This window comes from Geotrypetes seraphini, chromosome 3 (assembly GCF_902459505.1).
Source record: "Geotrypetes seraphini chromosome 3, aGeoSer1.1, whole genome shotgun sequence".
In the NCBI taxonomy this organism is placed as follows: Eukaryota; Metazoa; Chordata; class Amphibia; order Gymnophiona; family Dermophiidae; genus Geotrypetes; species Geotrypetes seraphini.
This window is the reverse complement of record NC_047086.1, coordinates 323,790,371-323,810,967: the sequence shown is the minus strand read 5'-3', so window position 1 is coordinate 323,810,967 and position 20,597 is coordinate 323,790,371.

The following is a 20,597-nucleotide window of genomic DNA, read 5'->3' as shown; positions in this document are numbered from 1 at the left end:
TTACTTGTATATTTTAAAGTGCGTTTTAGGCAGTGTTTATGATCAATTAATTGTTTTGCACTGTAAAAGTTTGAAAATCAATAAAGATTAAAAAAAAAAATAATAATAAGACAAGTGTATCTCACACTGTGTGCCTCCTGAGATTTCTGGTGTGCCACGATACACTGGCGAGGAGGAGAATCATTCACGCCGGCTGCCTGCCTACAGAGAGGCACGTCCTGTAGGAAGTCAGCGGGCACAGCTGACTCTCCTCCTGGCCGGCATCTCTCCTCTTCTGACAGCAACTCCTGGATGACTGTAACAGCGGGGTCGCAGCAAGACGGGCCTCCACTCATGCGCGGACATTGACGCAATGATGTCACACGTGCGCGTGATGTCATCGTGTCAACTTCTGGGTGCCTTCCAGCTGGGGCACTGCATTTAGTGTGCCGCCAGCCGGAAAAGTTTGCGAGACACTGCTCTAATGCTTTCTTGAATTCAGACACAGTCTCTGTCTCCACCACTTTTGGCCACTATTTTTTTCACTGATGGGGAAGCAATAGAACAAGAGGACATTAATTGAGGTTGCAAGGGGTTATCCCAGGACAAGCAGGCAGCATATTCTTAACACATGGGTGACGTCACCGACGGAGCCCTCGGTACGGACCTTTTTAACTAGAAGTTTCTAGTTGGCCGCACCGCGCGTGCGCGAGTGCCTTCCCGCCCGACGGAGGAGTGCGTGGTCCCCAGTTTCTTCGTTTCCGCGGAGCGAAGAAGACGCGTGTGTTTTTTCAACGGCCGTTGAAACCACTTTTTTGCCTTCCCGCTCGCGCTTTTTTCCTTATTTTTTCTTTCTTTACCTTCGGGTTTATTTTTCTTTGATTTGCAAAAAAAAAAAAAAAAAAAAAAACTTTGATTTTTCCCTTTTTTCTTTCGTTTTTGCCCCGGCGGGGCCTGTTGCCAGTATACAGGCCTCGGGCTTCGATTTTGCGGAGGCTATCTTCCCCTTCATGCCCCCGCAGGTCGGTTTTAAGAAGTGCCAGCGGTGCGCACGCCCGATCTCCATAACTGACCCACACAATTGGTGTTTGCAGTGTCTGGGTCCGGAGCATCGGGCGGACTCCTGCACCCGCTGTGCTACTCTTCAAAAAAGAACCCTTAAAAACCGAAGAATTCAGCAAACTCTCCTCTTCGGCACCGAGTCGGCGATGGACTCCTCACCTTCAACAGCGGTACCTCAAAAATCGGCACCGTCGTCCTCGACACCGACCGACCCCGCATCGGCGTCACTGGCGCCAGGTAAGCCGGCTAAGAAGCCTTCCTCTTCCCTCGAGCGCCCTCCAGCTACGGTGGCGACACCGTCCCTACCGGCATCGCACCGGTCCCGCAAACGCTCCGCCCCGATCTCGGTGAGTGCCTCGTCATCGGCCTCCTCATCGCCGGGGCGTGGAGCGGCATCTAAGGAACCGAAGAAAAAGAAAGCGGTTCCGATGCCACCCCTAGATGACCGTATCTCGGCCATCTTAAAGGCTCAACTCCAAGAACAGTTGAAGAAACAACTTGAACAACTGTTGCCCACTATCCTGGCACCGCTCCTTCCGGTACCAGACCGGCCCGAGCCCCGTACCGAGCCCCCGGTGTCCACCCCTTCGGTACCGGTGAACACATCCATGCCGATCCTTTCGGCCCAACAACTTCAGGGCGATCCGGTGGTTCATTCTCAGGCCACATTGGATCCTCCTCGGCACCAGGCGGCACGGCATTCTTCTCGGGACCGAGATAGACGCCGGTCGTCCTCCCCTGGTACCGTTTCGGTGCGCTCTGGAAAGTCCTTGTCCAAAACTCGCCATACCGCGCCCTCCACCCCGGTGTCTCGACATGCACCAGAAGTCAGGGACCCTGACTTATGGGAGGAAACTCCTCTCGGTACCGAGGAGGATCCCTCCTCATCTGATGAGGAACCATCGGCACCCGATGCCACCTCTAAACCAGAGCAGTCCTCATTTTCTAAATTTCTGAGAGAAATGTCTGCTGCCCTGTCCCTTCCTCTGGAATCGGACTCAAAAAAGTCTCAAGCCTTTCTAGAGGCTCTAGACTTTGAGCAACCTCCTAAGGAGTTCCTCAAGCTTCCCGTGCATGACATTCTACGGGAAACTTTCTACAAAAACTTGGAAAATCCCCTCACGGTACCGGGAGCCCCCCGTAAACTGGACAACCTTTACCGTGTCATTCCCATTCCTGGATTCGACAAATCTCAATTGCCCCATGAGTCCCTTCTGGTTGAATCCACCTTAAAAAAGACTCAGGGCTCCAGTGTCTATGCCTCTACCCCTCCTGGCAGAGAAGGTAAAACCATGGACAAGTTTGGCAAGAGGCTTTACCAGAATGCCATGCTTGCAAACAGGGCAAACAACTATTCCTTCCATTTTTCCTTCTATCTGAAACATTTGGTCCAACAACTGTCTGCCCTCCAAAAGTACCTTCCTGAGCGCAAGGTCCCGCTATTCCAACAGCACATCTCTGGCCTTCTCCAAATGCGCAAGTATATGGTCCGCTCGATATACGACTCCTTCGAGCTCACCTCTCGGGCCTCTGCCATGGCCGTAGCCATGCGTCGCTTGGCCTGGCTCAGAGTCTCCGACCTGGACATCAACCACCAGGATCGTCTGGCCAACGCCCCCTGTCTCGGGGATGAGCTTTTTGGAGAGTCACTGGATTCCACCACCCAGAAACTCTCTGCCCATGAGACCAGGTGGGACACCCTGATCAAGCCGAAAAAGAAGGCACCGCCTGCCCGACCCTATCGGCCACAAACATCTTATCAACGGAGGTTCTCAGCCAGACCACTCAACCCGCCTCCCCAGCAATCTCGGCGACCCCGTCAACAGCAACATCATGCTCAGGCTCGATCTCAGGCCACTCAACCCTCTAAGCCTTCTCAGCCTGCTAAACAATCTCAGCCCTTTTGACTCTTCTCTCCAGGGCATAGCCAGTCATCCACCCTCGCTACCTCTTCCACAACCAATCGGAGGTCGTCTCACCATTTTCTCCAGCCGTTGGGAGGTCATCACATCGGACCAGTGGGTCCTCAACATCATCCGCCACGGCTACTCTCTCAACTTCCAGACTCTACCTCCGGACAACCTTCCCGTAGAGTCTGCTTCACACTCATCTCAAACCCCCCCTCCTCCTGAGGGAGGTTCAATCCCTCCTCCTTCTCAATGCCATTGAAGAAGTACCTCCAGATCAAAGGGGTCAGGGATTCTACTCCCGCTACTTCCTGGTCCCCAAAAAGACGGGAGACCTCCGTCCCATTCTCGATCTAAGGGACCTCAACAAGTGTCTAGTCAAGGAGAAGTTCAGAATGCTCTCCCTTGCCACGCTTTACCCTCTTCTTTCTCAACACGACTGGCTATGTTCCCTGGACCTCAAAGAGGCCTACACTCACATCTCCATCAATCAGAATTCTCGCCGCTACCTACGGTTCCAGGTACTGCACCACCACTATCAGTACAAGGTACTACCGTTCGGCCTAGCTTCCTCACCCAGGGTCTTCACCAAGTGCCTTATAGTGGTAGCGGCCTTCCTCAGGTCTCACAACCTCCAGGTGTTCCCCTACTTGGACGATTGGTTGGTGAAAGCACCTTCATCTCAACTCGTGCTACAAGCCACTCATCACACCATCTCTCTCCTCCACCTCCTGGGGTTCGAGATCAACTACCCCAAGTCGCACTTGCTTCCCACCCAGCGACTTCAATTCATTGGAGCAGTTCTGGACACCACGCTAATGAGGGCCTTTCTCCCCTCCGATCGCCAGCGGACCCTGCTCCATCTCTGCCGTCAGGTACTCATGCACCCCTCCATCCCTGCCCGACAGATGATGGTCCTACTGGGTCACATGGCCTCGACGGTGCATGTCCTTCCTCTGGCACGTCTCCACCTTCGGACGCCTCAGTGGACTCTCGCCAACCAATGGTCACAGACTACAGATCTTCTTTCTCATCCCATCTCTGTGACATCATCTCTTCAGCAATCTCTCCAATGGTGGTTGAACTCCTCAAATCTTTCCAGGGGTCTACTTTTTCATCTGCCCCCCCACTCTATGATCATCACCACCGATGCGTCCCCCTACGCATGGGGAGCTCACCTAGGAGATCTACGCACCCAGGGACTTTGGACCCCACAGGAGCGTCGTCATCACATAAATTTCCTGGAACTCAGAGCCATGTTCTACGCCCTCAAGGCTTTCCAACATCTTCTCTGCCCTCAAGTCCTCCTCCTGTGCACAGACAATCAAGTCGCCATGTACTACATAAACAAGCAAGGCGGCACCGGATCTCGCCCCCTTTGTTTGGAGGCTCTGCGCATCTGGACCTGGGCCACGGACCGCAATCTCTTTCTCAGGGCGGTCTATATCCAGGGCGAACAGAACTCTCTGGCCGACAATCTCAGTCGCATCCTTCAACCCCACGAGTGGACGTTGGACCCTCCGACTCTGCTCTCCATCTTTGCTCGATGGGGCACTCCGCAGGTGGACCTCTTTGCAGCACCTCACAATCATCAGCTGCCCCAATTCTGCTCCAGACTCTTCTCTCCTCACCGTCTGGCCCCGGATGCATTCCTGCTCGATTGGAGGGATCGGTTCCTGTATGCCTTCCCTCCACTTCCTCTGATGTTGCGGACCTTGTCCAAACTCCGCAAAGACCACGCCACCATGATTCTTATCGCACCTCGGTGGCCTCGCCAACACTGGTTCTCACTCCTGCTCCAGCTCAGCTCCAGGGAACCCATTCTACTTCCCGTGTTTCCTACTCTACTTACGCAACAGCATCAGTCTCTGCTACATCCCAATCTGTCTTCGCTCCACCTGACAGCTTGGTTTCTCTCGGGCTGACCTCTCCGGAGAATTTATCTCAACCGGTCCGCCTCATTTTGGACGCTTCCAGGAAACCGGCCACTCTCCAATGTTACCATCAGAAGTGGACCAGATTTTCCTCCTGGTGTCTCCGGCATCATCAAGAACCCACCTCCTTAGCGGTGGAAACTGTCTTGGAATATTTGCTCTCACTGTCCAACGCTGGCCTCAAAACTACCTCCATCAGAGTCCACCTCAGTGCCATCACTGCGTTTCATGAGCCTATTCTCGGTAAACCCCTCACGGCTCATCCTCTGGTTTCCAGATTCATGAGAGGACTCTTCAACATCAAACCGCCTCTCAAGCCTCCCCCTGTCGTCTGGGACCTGAATGTGGTTCTCTCAGCTCTCATGAAACCTCCGTTTGAGCCTCTTGCCACAACTTCTCTCAGGCTTCTTACCTGGAAGGTGCTTTTCCTAATTGCCATCACCTCTGCCAGGAGGGTTAGCGAACTGCATGCACTGGTTGCCGACCCACCTTTCACTGTTTTTCACCATGACAAGGTTGTTCTGCGTACCCACCCTAAATTCCTTCCCAAGGTGGTCTCAGCTTTTCACCTCAACCAGTCCATTGTGCTGCCCGTCTTCTTCCCTAAGCCTCACTCGCATCCTGGGGAACAGGCGTTGCACACGCTGGATTGTAAGCGTGCCCTTGCTTACTATCTTGATCGTACCAGAGCTCACCGAACAGCCCCTCAGCTCTTTTTGTCTTTCGACCCCAACCGTTTGGGTCGTCCTGTCTCCAAACGGACACTTTCAAATTGGCTTGCTGCCTGTATTGCTTTCTGCTACGCTCGGGCCGGTCTCTCACTGGAAGGAACTGTCACGGCCCACAGAGTCCGAGCTATGGCTGCTTCTGTGGCTTTCCTCCGCTCCACGCCCATCGAGGAAATCTGCAAGGCGGCCACTTGGTCCTCAGTTCACACGTTCACTACTCACTACTGTCTGGATGCGTTCTCCAGACGGGATGGACACTTCGGCCAATCTGTGTTACAAAATTTATTTTCCTAATGGCCAACCATCCCACCTCCCTCTTTGTTAGCTTGGAGGTCACCCATGTGTTAAGAATATGCTGCCTGCTTGTCCTGGGATAAAGCACAGTTACTTACCGTAACAGGTGTTATCCAGGGACAGCAGGCAGATATTCTTACGTCCCTCCCACCTCCCCGGGTTGGCTTCTTAGCTGGCTTATCCTAACTGGGGACCACGCACTCCTCCGTCGGGCGGGAAGGCACTCGCGCACGCGCGGTGCGGCCAACTAGAAACTTCTAGTTAAAAAGGTCCGTACCGAGGGCTCCGTCGGTGACGTCACCCATGTGTTAAGAATATCTGCCTGCTGTCCCTGGATAACACCTGTTACGGTAAGTAACTGTGCTTTCACGTAGGAGTGGTTAGGAAGTACTTTCTCATGGAGAGGGTGGTGATGGAGATGAAAACAATAATGGAATTAAAAAATGCATTGGATAAACACAACGGATTCCTATATGAAAAGAGAATGAAATCAAAACAAAACTTAGTTGTGCTTAGTCGGTGACTTCAGTAATTGGGGAAACAAGTCCACTGACAGGCAGACCTCTGGGGTTTGGGCCCTGATTATTGTTGGCCAAATCTGGATGGGCTGGAATAGGGCTTCAATGGAAACTCTAGTAGTTAGGGCAGTGTATCGCAAACTGTGTGCCCTGGCAGATTCCAGGTGTGCCACAAGATGCCAGCGAGGAGAAGAGGTGCCAGCTGACTGCTTACAGGACGTGCCTCTCCTCCTCACTGGTGCCTCTGCTCCTTCTCCTCACCTCTCCTTCTACAGCACCCCAGCACCCCTACCACCACCGGCATTAAGCGCAATTCTATAAAAAGCACTATTGGTTGGTAATGCCAATTAGTAGCTAATTTAACAAGTAAGTTATACATGTAACTGACATTATAACTTGTGCACATAACTTTCTGTGTCAAAGTCAGACTGTGTGCACAAGTTTATAGAACTAGTGGGCTATTGGTTAAGCCAGCCCTGATGCTTCCTTAGTTTCACCACCTTTGGACTTAGACTGTGTCTTGCAAGAGTAATTAGCGTTTGTTCTAACTGTCAAGACAATAACCAATTGTCTTTAATCTTTGCGGCTCCTTTTTTGGTATATCACTCGTTTCCAGAAGAGTCTTTAAGGCTTGCGCTACAACAGATGATCTAAATGGAAATTAATTACATCCCTCATCCTTTATCTCCCTCTCAATGCAAATTAGATGCTGCTTGATGAGTTGCCATTAATATTTGCATTGAAAGGATTCATTTATTTTCCTGTGTGTTTTGACACTCATTCTGTTTCAACAGCGATAGGGAATTTATACAAATTCATATGCTGTAATAGCAACTTATCAGCCACAATATTCAATTTTCACTAAATTAAATTTTTGCCACAACAGGTAAATAAAATTGGGGTTATAAATTACAGAATCATATAATAATAATTGCATGCTTCATATTTATGGTAGTAAGTGGTTATAATTAATATTCTTTTAAACTGTATTGACTTGTACAAGTGGGTCTACTGTTGTGCGCATAATTTCACCAGTGAACATATTTTGTGTGTGTGCGCACCATGTTAGAAGAAGGGTTCTATATTCAACTTCTATCCCCCCACCTACCTACCTTCTTGAAAAGCCCTTTCTCAGTTAGTAGTATACTGTAAACTGCAAGCCCATTCCTCTTGCAACTAATAGTTGATTTGTTTTGAATATTTGTAAGCCCAGGGCTCAGAAAGCTTATTTCTAGAGGTGTGGCCTATAGAGTTGCAGGCTGAGAACCAGAAAAGCCTGAGTCCCAATCTTTGATTCCTCCACTGACACTTGTCATGATCAGGGCAGGATTAATTCTTCAAGGGCCCCTAGGCACACAAGTACACTGGGCCCCCTAGCCCCGTTCCCTTCCCTGCTCCCATTTATTTCCCTGTTTTCTTATTTACTTCTTTATTTCCACTTGCATTTCTTTTTTTTCTTTTATTATAAAATTCAAAACAAACAATAAAGATTACCATACCAGTGCCAGTGTACAGTTTTAGTTCTACGCAAGCCTCAGACATCTCTGAACAAATCTCCCCTTCCTTCCCTTCCCACCTACTTACCCAGAATTTTAACTCTGAACCCTTTCCATATGTATATAAAAGAATTCAAATGCATCATAAAGCAGTAATACTATCCAAAATATAAGTCTATATTAATAACCAAGTTTGCAACTCCTCTCAACAGCCTCACTCTATGTCGTACAACTTTAACCCATTCGGCCAAAGCTTCCTTCTGACGTGAACCACCCAGGCGGAAACAGGAAGCTGCGTCAGAGGGGAAGCTTTGGGCTGAGCACCGCTTGCAACATATTTATTTATTTAATTTGTTTTCTATCCTGTTGTCCCAGAACGGCTTACAGGTTAAAAATAGACTATTTGAACATTTTCTACCCTTTATAGAGTTCTATCACTTTACCTGTGTAATTTGGAGGTATTCCTGCATGCACTGTTAGACTGGGGGAGAAAACATCACATGCAACTTTAGATTTTCAAAATTCTACCTGATGCCTGCAGAAGAATTTGACACAACTGCCCATGGGTGTCTGTATTGAAACCATCCCAGGAAACCCAAACTCTGTATTTTAACACCTTTACAGAAGCTCATGTATCGTAACACCATTACAAAGCTCATATAAACCGCTCTGAATTGACAGCCCCAGTCATTAGCAGGGTATAGAAGCTTTAAATAAACAAATAATAATCAAAACCCAAAATTACCTCCTCCTAGCACAAACCCCCATGGGTAAATGCTACCTCATGAAGTTTGCATCCTCACTGGCAGTTTGGTTATTGTCCCAAAAAAATAGAAAATTAATCCAACTAGATTCTCTTAATTCTCTCAGGTTTAGGTTTCTCAAATTTATCAGACTTTCAGTCAGAACAACATTTATTTGTTTCATACAGAAACAGTAATAGGACTGAGGAATGCAGAAGTCCAACTGTTACTTCATTCATGAAACTCACCTGACTCAGATTTGGAAAAGGCAAATAATTGCATATAAAATCCATGTATATTATAAGCATATTTGTGTGCATGTGTAGCCTTGGCACCAAAGCCAGCCCTACCACTAGGTGGATTAGGCATCTACCTAGAGCAACAGAATTTGGGTGGTATTGGCATGGTTTTTGCATGACAATAGAGTAACACTTTAATTCTGATTTCAGTACTGTGCTAGGCTCAAAAGCTCCTCCATCTTACCTCCTCTGACAGGAAATCTGTAATGGAGGGGGGAAGATTTGTCATGCTGAGCATGCAGAGCTGAAGGTCTTGGGGCCCAGATGAAGCTAGGGGAGTGGTAGAAGTAGTAGCAGCAGGCCTGGCAGGAGCAAGGGAAGGGGAAGATGTTTAATATGGGGGAGGGGAAGAGGGAAGGTGAGATAGGATGCTGTACATGTGGAAGAAAGTAAGGAGAGGTAAGGGGATGAAGAAGGAGGGAGTGTGAGGGAAGAAGAAATTAGATACTGAACATTTTTTTTGGGTAGGGGGAGAAAGGAAGGGAAAATATTGACTATCTAGGGGTTAAGGAAGGAAAGAGGCAATAATAGATTATGTAGGGAGGGAGAAGGTAAGATGCTGTAGGGAAAGGAAAGGGAGATGCTGACTCCCAGAGAGGGAATAGAAGAGATGTTGGACATGTTAGATGGAAGGGGGGGGAAAGAGAGACACTGGACAATGATGGGTACATAGCTGAAGAATAACCCAAATCATAGTTACCAGATGCTAGGGTCCACCTTAGGGGTCAGCACCCAAGAAAAGGATTTAGGTGTCATTGTAGATAATACGCTGAAACCTTCCACCCAATGTGTGGCGGAGGCCAAAAAAAGAAAGACTGAGCAAATTGCAGCTCTACACTCTCGAAGAGCATAGGGAGAGGGGAGACATGATTGAGACATTTAAGTACATCACGGGACGGGTTGAGGTGGAAGATGATATCTTTCTTCTCAAGGGACCCTCGACCACAAGAGGACATCCGCTCAAACTCAAGGGAGGGAAGTTTCGTGGAGACGCCAGGAAGTACTTCTTCACGGAGAGAGTGATTGAGCATTGGAACAAGCTTCCAGTACAGGTGGTCGAGGCACGCAGCATCCCAGACTTCAAGAACAAATGGGATACCTATGTGGGATCCCTACGAGGTCATGCCAAGGGATAGGGTCACTAGGACTTGAATGAGCGGGTCAGTAGAGTGACAGTATAATTACAATTGTACTTTAGGGGGTCAGTAGACTTAAGAGGGTGGGTAAATGGTGTTGGCAGACTTGATGGGCTATAGCCCTTATCTGCCGTCATCTTTCTATGTTTCTATGTTTCTATGATCATGAAAGGCATAGAGAGAGTGGAGAGGGACAGATTCTTCAAAATTTCAAAAAATAAAAGAACAAGAGGGCATTCAGAAAAACTGAAAGGGGACAGATTCAAAACCAATGCTAGGAAGTTCTTCTTCACCCAATGTGTGGTGGATACCTGGAATGCGCTTCCAGAGGATGTAATAGGGCAGCATACGGTACTGGGGTTCAAGAAAGGATTGGACAATTTCCTGCTGGAAAAGGGGATAGAGGGGTATGGATAGAGGATTATAGTTCAGATCCTGGACCTGTTGGGCCACCGTGTGTGCGGACTGCTGGGCATGATGGACCTCTGGTCTGACCCAGCAGAGGCACTGCTTATGTTCTTATGTTCTTATGTTCTAGGAATTATTAAAAACAAAAAGGGATGATAAACAAGACTAAACATGTTATAATGCCTCTGTATCTCTCCATAGTGTGACCTCACCCTGAAGATATAGAAAAGGTTCAAAGAAGAGTGACCATGTTGATAAGGGGATGGAACTTCTCTTGTTATGAGTTAAGACTAAAGAGGTTAGGACTCTTCAGCATGGAAAAGAAACAGCTGAGAGGAGATATGATTGAAGTCTACAAAATCCTGACTGATATAGAATAGGTACCAGTGGATCAAATTTTTACTCCATCAAAAATTACAAAGACTAGGGGACACTCAATGAAATAACAGGGAAATACTTTTAAAACCAATAGGAGGAAATACTTTTTCAGTCAGAGAAGCTCTGGAACACATTGCCAGAGAACATAGTAAGAGTGATTAATGTAGCTGGTTTAAAAAAAGGTTTGGCAGGTTCCTGAAGGAAAAGTCCATGGTATGCTGTTGAGACACACATGGGGGAAGCCAATGCTTGCCCTGGATTGGTAGCATGGAATATTGCTACTATGTGTGTTTCGGCCAGGTACTTGTGACCTGATTTGGTCTCCATGAAGATGGGATACTAGGCTAGAAGGACCATTGGTCTAATATGCTGGGGCATCAGATACCTTTGAGTTGGCTCTGCTTAGCTCACCCTCTGATAAAATGAAGGATCTCCAGGGCAGGCATAGGCATCAGCTCTGTGGGTGCTAGAGCACCCCCAATATTATTTTTGCAGCACTGCTCAGACATCAAAGCTGAAATCTTTCTGATGAAGAACTGCAGGGGAAAGCAGGAAATAAGGCTGTATCTCCCCAGCTACTGCTTCCATCTCCCCCTGCAGCCTACTGATCAGACATTCCTTAGCCAGCTAATAAGCTGCAAAGGAGGCAGGGCCATGGCTTAGGAGACACCATTGGTCAGACAGTCTATAGCCAGCCAATAAGCTGAAGAGAAAAGCAGAACAGAAGAATGATGTTTCCTAAGCTACGTGGTCTGCCTTTCCCCTGAAGCCCTAGCCCCTCAAATTTCGATGGTTGGAGATCAGAAGAGATGACTTTCCTGCCTCCCCCACCCACCTCCTCCCCAGCCGCTCTCATTTTAAATCATTGGGCAGCGGCAATGAGTGAGCCTGCTGCCATCAGCATGCTCTGGATGTTTTCATTCTGCAGCATCCAGTTGCTGCAGAATGGAGACTTCCGGAGAAGGCTGACTGCAGCAGGCTCATTCGTTGCCGCAGCTTGAAGATTTAAATTGAGAGCGGTCGGGAAGGAGGTGGGTGGGAGAGGCGGGAACCAGACAGAGAGGTCTAGGGTGGAGCAAAAAATTTCCGCTGCCTATGCTGCATCCTATTAGTTAGCTAAGGAATATCTGAGCATTGGTCTAATAACAGGGAGCAGAAGAGAGCAGCAGTGTAGGTCAGACAGGTTTCCTGCCTTTGGTCTACCATAGAGAAGGGGAAGTGTTGAGGGAGGCATAGGGATAGGAATAAGGAAGTGAAAAGAGAAGCAGGGAAAGGAAAGAGCAGACATAGGCACTAATAGGTTGTGAGAGAAAAAAAATGCTGAAGAGATATGGACTGTGAAAGGGAGAACAAAGCTGAAGTGAATATAAGCTGGGGGAGGGGGCATGGTAGGGTTACCAGATTTTTTCTTGAAGAAGAGAACATGTTGCCCCATCCAATTTTGCCCCAGCTCCAACCTGCTGCTCGTTCCGGCCTCGGCTCTCCCTCTGACATCACTTCCTTGAATATCAACATAGTTTTGACAGTTTACGGTGTTGGATAATTGACATAGTCAGTAGAACTATCAGGGGAGGTGATCGAGATAAAATGTTGCTACAAAGTGAACAGAAATGGGTACATAGACTGCAGTCTTTGCAGCCAAAAGGACTGAATCTTCTATAATAAAACCCTAAGCGCGCATGTGAACTTACAACAGCGTGATCCCTGACAGCGTGATTTGTGACTCCATGGCCGTGATCGATTTGCGGCTTGCGGCATGTGGCGGCTTGAGGCGCATGCGGCAGTTTGAGTGGCAGTGAGAGCAACGGCAGTCCTTCAAGGTGCTGCGAGGCGTCTGGTTGCTACTTCCGCACAGGAAAGTGGAGGGGGAGAGGGGAAAAGGGGCTGCTTTGGGGGGAGGGGTGTGCTGGGAGGCAGGCAGCAATCTTGGTTTGCTCGGAGGGCCAGAGAGAGATAGGCAGGAGGTCAGGGAGAGAGACAGAGAGAAAAAAGTGGAGGAAGAGAGGGAAAGGGGGCTGTTTTGGGGGGAGGGGTGTGCTGGGGGGCAGGCAGCAATCTTGGTTTTCTTGGGGGGCCAGAGAGAGATAGGCAGGGGGCCAGGGAGAGAGACAGAGAGACAGACAGAAAGAAAGACAGACAGACAGGGGGCCAAGGAGAGACACAGACAGAAAGAATTACAGACAGACAGGGGGCCAGAGAGATAGACAGATAGCCAGCAGCCAAAGAGAGAGAGACAGAAAGAAAGACAGACAGACAGAAAGCAGCCAAGGAGAGAGAGAGAGATAGAAAGAATGAAAGACAGACAGATACATCTATTCTAGCACCCGTTAATGTAATGGGCTTAAAGACTAGTAACCATATAGAATGGAAAGCATTCATTTAAATTATCCCTTCTTATGAAGAACTAACACGTCATAGGCTTGAACGCTATTATAGAGCATTGATTGGTAGACGGGTTTGGTGGTTTCATGGCATAAGTGGCTTTTAACAATTATAGGAGCGAAAACTTGCAATTTAAAGTCCACTTGGAGTGTAATATAAAATTTGTAATTAGTTAGGTTGAGGAGATTGATTAAAAACACAGAGGTAAATTCCCAGTCAGAGAACTCAGAGTGATATATTGTTTGGCGATTGGCCGAACTGAAGGCATCTGTTTGAAAAAGCCGCCGCCATTTTTTCTTAGTATTAACCCTAGGAAATACAACATCGATGAAAGCTTAAGAAATCAGCAGTCTGATGTGAGGTAAAGATAATATTTAATAAAGGATATTTAAAAAGTTAGAAGTTTAAAAGATTATAGTTTTAATTAGAATTAAAATCATAATATAAACGTATATGTAAAGCACAGATTTTAAGAAACGGTTTTTGATATCATTAAAGGTTTGTAATTCATCAAGGCTGTGAGGACACATTGGAGCAGACTGTAGAAAAAACATTAACCCCTGACAAAGCTTATGATAGCAAAACGGCAGAGCCCCCGTCAAGCTAAGTACCTGAAATTAAGAATATTATAACAGCCTTAGTGAGTATATGTGAGCCAATGATGATGTTCATAACCCCGGTAAAGACACCAGTGCATTGTGGGTGTTTGAGGTTCACGTCTCACTTTATTGTGTGATATAGATGTGATTGGTTTCACTTTTCTTGACTCAGTTTGGCGTGTGTTCATATTTGAACTGTCATAAAGCATCTATTTCTGCATTTTTATTGAAAATCTCACCTTCTGAAAAAGTCTGCATAAGTATTACTGTATTTTTTCGCATGCTTTCAAGAGGAATAAATAGGCTTTTTTTCCCATAAATATTTGATTGAAATTTTTAAGAAAAAAACATCACAACCAAACAAAAAAATGCCAGTACAATATTAGAAAAATTAAAAATAAGTCACAGGGTGTCATAACATATAATCCAAACTAACTCCCTCTTTTATAAACGCATAGTACAGATTTTAGCACCAGCAGCGTAGAATCCTATGAGCATCAGAGAAATTACCACCGCTGCCGGCGGTAAAACCCATGCTATGTGTTTGTAAAAGAAGGGGCAAATATAATATAATAACATTTAATCCTTGAACTTAAGTAAACAATCTCATACCTTCCTAAGGGGTCCTTTGACTAAGGCGCGCTAGTGCGTCTTAGCGCGTGCTTAATGCTAACATGTGCTAATGCATCCATTATATCCTATGGATGCGTTAGCACGTGTTAGCATTTAGCGCGCGCTAAGACGCACTAGCGCGCCTTAGAAAAAGGACTCCTAAATTTCCTTAAATTACCACATTTAATTGCATAAATGTTTTCATATTTACTGTATAGCCATAACATATTCCACCACATATTATACTCAAATTTAGAAAAATCCTTCCAATTAATTAAAATTGTTTTTATTGTTATCATTATTAAGGGCTCCTTTTACAAAGCCGCGCTAGCGGTTTTATCACACGCACCAGATTAGCGCGCGCTATAGCATGCGCTAGCCAGAAATCTACCGCCTGCTCAAAAGGAGGCGGTAGCGGTTAGCACGTGCGGCAATTTAGCGCGCGCTATTCTGTACATTAAGGCCCTAGCGCGGCTTTGTAAAAGGAGCCCTAAGTTATTCAATAATTGTTTTTTATAAGAACTTAATAGGAATAAATAGGTTTATGAGATTATTCTGCACATGCTAGTGTGTACCCCTAGTAATTTTTGTCCAGTCAACATTAAACCCCCCTCCTCCTTTTATGAAGCCATGTTAGGCTTTTTTTAATCACTGGCTGTGGAATTCTATAAGCGTCAGAGCTAATACTGCCACGGCCGGTGATAAAAAAATGTCTAATGCAGCTTCGTAAAAGGGGGATTCTGACATTACATGTCAGGGGATTCTACTACTACTAAACATTTCTATAACACACTGTACACATTATATGAAGGTACTTTTCTGTTCCTAGTGGGCTCACAATCTAAGCTTTGTACCTGGAATAATGGAGGGTTAGGTGACTTGCCCAAGGTCACAAGGAGCTGCAGTGAGAACTGAACCTGGTTTGCAAGGAGCAAAACCACTGCACTAATCATTAGACTACTCCTCCACTCCAGGGTGTCCTGACAAGGACATTTTCCAGGAGGTAAGCTCTGCATTTTCATTAAAGATGTTAGTTTTGCTGTAATTTTCTGGATCAGTTCAAGATTCAAATGCTGTAGATGTTGCTGAGACACCTACGAGAAATTTAGAAAATAGACTCAGAAATTTATCAGTCCTACAATTTTATTGAGCTGTGATCTATAAGGTATTCATGTTCTTATGGTAATCTAACGTAACAATTCTAATTTGAATTATCTTTTCTTTTTTTAAAAAAGATTTCATTTAGGATATGAAAACTACAAACCTGCATTAACCATCCCCTACATCAGTAGTCTCCAACCTTTTTGACACCAAGGACCACTTTTATAGAAGCTAATTTTCCCAGGGACCGGGGAGGGGGGTGCAAGGGGGATTCAGGGCAGGTTCATAAGGCAGTTTTATACACAATATACATTACATTTCTAGCAAAAAAATAAAAATAAATAGAAATTTCTACCTTTGTTGTTTCTGCTTTCCTCATCTTGTCATTATCTTCCTTACATCCACTGTCTGCCTTCTCTCTGCCTTTTCCTTATGGCATCTGCTTTATTTCTATGCCTCTATCAGAAATTGTCTCTTTCTCTACCCCCACCCCACCCCCAATTGGTCTGGCACCTATCTTCTTCCCTCTGCTCCCCCCATAGTCTGACATCTGTCTTTTTCCCTTCCATTCTAAATCCCTCCCCCAGCTGGTTTTTAGCATCTCTCTCCTCCTTTTCTCCCTTCAGATCTGGTATCTGTCTCCTCTCCCTCCCCCAATGCTCTGGTATCTCTCCTCTCCCTTACTTTTCTTTTCTGCTCTTCCTTCTCAATTTGTTTTCTACCTCTTGTCTATTTACTTTCCAGTCCTCAATTTCCCTTTCATTGTGTTTACCTACAGCTTGCCACCCTCATCCCTTCCAGTATCTCACTACATCTATCCTTTTCCCCCCAATCCAGCATGTGCTCTTTCTTTATCCCCTCTTTCCATCCAGTATGTGCTCTCTCTCTCTTCTCCACTTCCTTTCAGAGTCTGCACCCCTCTCTCTCCTCTTCTATCCAGTGTATACTCCCCTCTCTCTCTCCCCTTCCAATCCAGCCTCTGCTCCCCTTTTTCTCTCCTCCCCACTACCTTCTAGCGTCTGCTCCCTCTCTCTCCACTTTCAGCATCTGTTCCCCTCTCTCCCCTTCCAACCAGCATCTTCTCCCCTCCCCACTTCCATCCAGCATCTGCTCCTACATTTCTCTTCAGCATCTGCTCTCCTCTCCCTTTCAGCGTCTGTTATCCTTCCCCCCCTTTCCCTCCACTTCCCTTCAGTGCCACTGAACCTCTTCCCCTCGTCGGGCCACCTTTCTCCCTTCCCCTCACCTTTGCGGGTGCTCTACAGAGTTTTCTGTTTCTGAGTTTTCGTACGCGGCAATATTCTCACCAGTCCCGCTCGACTGCCCAAAGCTGTTCCTCTGACGCACTTCCTGTTTCCGCCTGGACGGCTTGTGTCAGAGGAGAAGCTTTGGGGCAGCAGTCGCGCGGGACTTGTGAGAATGTTGCCGAGTTCAGACACTCAGAAACAGAAAACTCTGAAGAGCATCTGCGAAGTTAAGGGAAAGGGAGGGAGATGGCAAGACGAGGGGAAGAGATGCCCGTTGCCGGCAGTTATCTCATGGCCCGGCTATCAGACGGCCGTGGACCACTAGTGGGCCATGGACCAGGGGTTGGGGACCCCTACCTACATAACCAACACCATATCATTACATTAACAAGATATATTGCAATGTGACCATCCCCTCTGGTTCCAGTAATCCAGTTTATCTATAGCCCCTTCACAGGAGGACCAGGTAGTTTATTAAGTTTTAGAGTTTTGCCATTTAATATCTACATGTGCCTTTAAGCCTTTGCTCAACAGCTTGTGTGGCCTCTGTTAGAGATCATTAAAGGTCTGGGCTTTTAACTCCCTGCATAGTTCTGCAGGAGGGAGCTGAAGAGAACATTTCTAACAACATGGGACATTCTTAACCTTTCTCCTTGCTCTTTGGCTGTCTCTGCTTCTATGCCCCTATGATATGTACCATTAGTGAGATCGACTTCTTCCAGGAGGTTTTATTGAACAGTGTAATATCTGAGCTGTAGGAGCAGAATAGGATTTAGACCCTTAACATTTCACAATTGGACTATTGCAATGTTACTAAAAAGGTTACAGGCACGTGTCTTGCTTGCAAGGGGGCAAGAAATGATAAAGTGACAAACTTCTTTTAAACTACATTGGTTGCTGAATGAATTCTAATTGTTATTTAAATGGTGTACTTTCTTGTTCCAGATTCTCAACCGATCAACCCCAGATTATACATTTCCACTTTTCCTCTTTCTATTCAGAAATAAGAATTTGTGTCAATATTTTATCTTTTTATACTTTAAGAAAATAAGTTCAGTATAAAACTATTCAAAGCTTCTGTGGATGGAGTAGGGATAGGGATGAGCTCATGGGGTTGGGGCAGAGACGGGGACCTGTGGGCGGGGTTTCTGCCACCTGGGCCAATCCGGCCCCATTCTGGACCCGGCTGGCCTGCTGGATGGGCGGGCTTGGCACCCATCCGTATGGCCAACTTTACGGGGAAGGGGGTAGGGAGGTGGGGGTCCTGGGGTCGTGGGTCAGTGGGGGGGGGGTGATCGAGGGTTCTGGGGGGGCGGTCATTGGGGGGGGGGGGGTTGTGTCAAGGGCAGGAGGACCTGGGATCCCTCCTGCCCGTATTTTAGTGGGGGGTGGGGGTAGGGGGTTGCTGGGGCCAGGAGGGCTTGGGCTCCCTCCTGGCCCAATCCAGTCGTGGGGGGGGGGGGTCGCCTGGGCCAGGAGGGCTTGGGCTCCCTCCTGGCAAATTCGTGTCAGAGGGGGGGTCGCCGGGGCCAGGAGGGCTTGGGCTCCCTCCTGGCTCCTTCGTGTCAGAGGGGGGGGGTCGCCAGGGCCAGGAGGGCTTGGGCTCCCTCCTAGCCTGCTCGTACTCAGCAGGGGGGGGCACGATCGCCGGGGCAAGAGGGCTTGGGCTCCCTCTTGCTCCGATGTTGTCGGGGGGGTCGCGGTTCGACATGGCAGGAGGGCTTGGGCACCCTCCTGCCTGGATCGTTGGGAGGGGGGGGGGATTCTGTAACCGGTGTTGTTTTTGACAGACATCGGTTACAGAATCCAGCTATTAGGCGAAGGACTGGCTCCTCCTTCGCCTAAAAGCCCTTCTGTTGGACGTTTGGGGCTTAGGTGTTTTTTGGTTCATTATGGGCAAAAAGTGTAGACGTCATGGGGGTGTACTTGTAGACGTAGTGGTGATCTGTGCGTTTAGTAGAGGAAGGCCATAATCAAAACAAGGACGTTTGTTTTGGTTATGGACACTTTCCCTGCTTCTGCTTTGAATGTTTAAGGACTTAGGCCAAAAAGGGACTTAGACGGTTTTTTTGATTATGCCCCTCCACATGAACATAAGAATAGCCTTACTGAGTCAGACCAATGGTCCATCAAGCCCAGTAACCCGTTCTCACGGTGGCCAATCTAGGTCACTAGTATCTGGCCAAAACCCAAGGTGTATCAATATTCCATGCTACCAATACAGGGCAAGCAGTGGCTTTCCCCATGCCTTTCTCAATAACAGACTATGGACTTTTCCTCCAGGAACCTTTCAACCAAACCTTTCTTAAAATGATTGATTACTTTGAGCCCAATATCCTGAGTGGGTTGGAACTCTTCCCAGCCAGAATAATAACTTTTATAATAATAACTTTATTCTTGTATACCGCCATACCCAGAAGAGTCTAGGCGGTTCACATCAATTAAACAGAGTTGCAAGTGGTTCACATCAATTAAACTAAACAGAGTAACAAGCGGTTCAAGACCAAATTGATCAAAAGTTGCCAGGGGGGAAGGGGAAGAGGTAGTGAGGGGGGAGGTTTATTTAGTTAGGAAGGGGCATTTAGGATCCTGATCTTGGAAGAGGTGGGTTTTGAGCATTTTTCTAAAGCCGAGGTAGTTGGGAGCCTTGAGGGCCATTTGGGTTAGCCTTGGAACCCTCCTGCCCGTATTTTAGTGGGGGGTGGGGGTAGGGGGTTGCTGGGGCCAGGAGGGCTTGGGCTCCCTCCTGGCCCAATCCATTCGGGGGGGTCGCCTGGGCCAGGAGGGCTTGGGCTCCCTCCTGGCAAATTCACGTTGGTACAAACGACACTGCCAGGAACACCCCAGAGAACATACCTAAGGACTTTGGAGCTCTGGGTGAGAAGCTGAGGCAGATGGGAGCGCAGGTGGTCTTCTCCTCGATCCTCCCTGTAAGAGACAAGGGAAGAGCCAGGGAGGAGCGTATCCAGAGGACGAACGAGTGGCTACATGAATGGTACAGGGACATGAACTTCGGCTTCCTGGACCATGGAGAGGCACTAGAGGCACTAAAGGGACTGCAGGGACCAGATGGACTTCACCTGACAAGGAGAGGCAAGAACGTCTTCGGACATCGACTAGCCCACCTACTCCGAAGGGCTTTAAACTAGGTAAGTTGGGGGAGGGTACCCACTCATGTACTAGCGCAGTAAGTAATTTTCCAGGAGAGGAGAATCGACACTCCATTTCTGAGACCGAGGTAAGTTCACACAGTAAAAGCAATCATATAAAAGCCACTCAAACTCAGGCGGGAAATTCTACACAGGGTCTTAGCAAACATAAAGTATGGAGGGCTATGTATGTTAATGCACACAGCTTAGGCAATAAAATTCTAGAATTAGAGACAGAGATAACGAACGCCGACCTCGATGTAATAGCGATATCTGAGACTTGGTTCACAGACTCACATGGGTGGGACATGGCTATACCAGGATACAACTTACTTCGTCGGGACAGAGAGGGAAGAATAGGGGGTGGGGTAGCACTATACACTAGAGATAATATCAAAGTCACCAGAATCACAGATGTCAACTACACCGGGGAATCACTCTGGGTGAACCTGGCCAGAGGAAACGAAAAATGCTTGTATCTGGGTGTAGTATACAGGCCCCCAAAACAGCAGGAAGACAGGGATATGGAACTAATCAAAGACATTGAGAACATCACTTTACGCGGGGACACGGTTCTGCTAGGGGACTTCAATATGCCTGATGCTGATTGGAAGACACTTTCCGC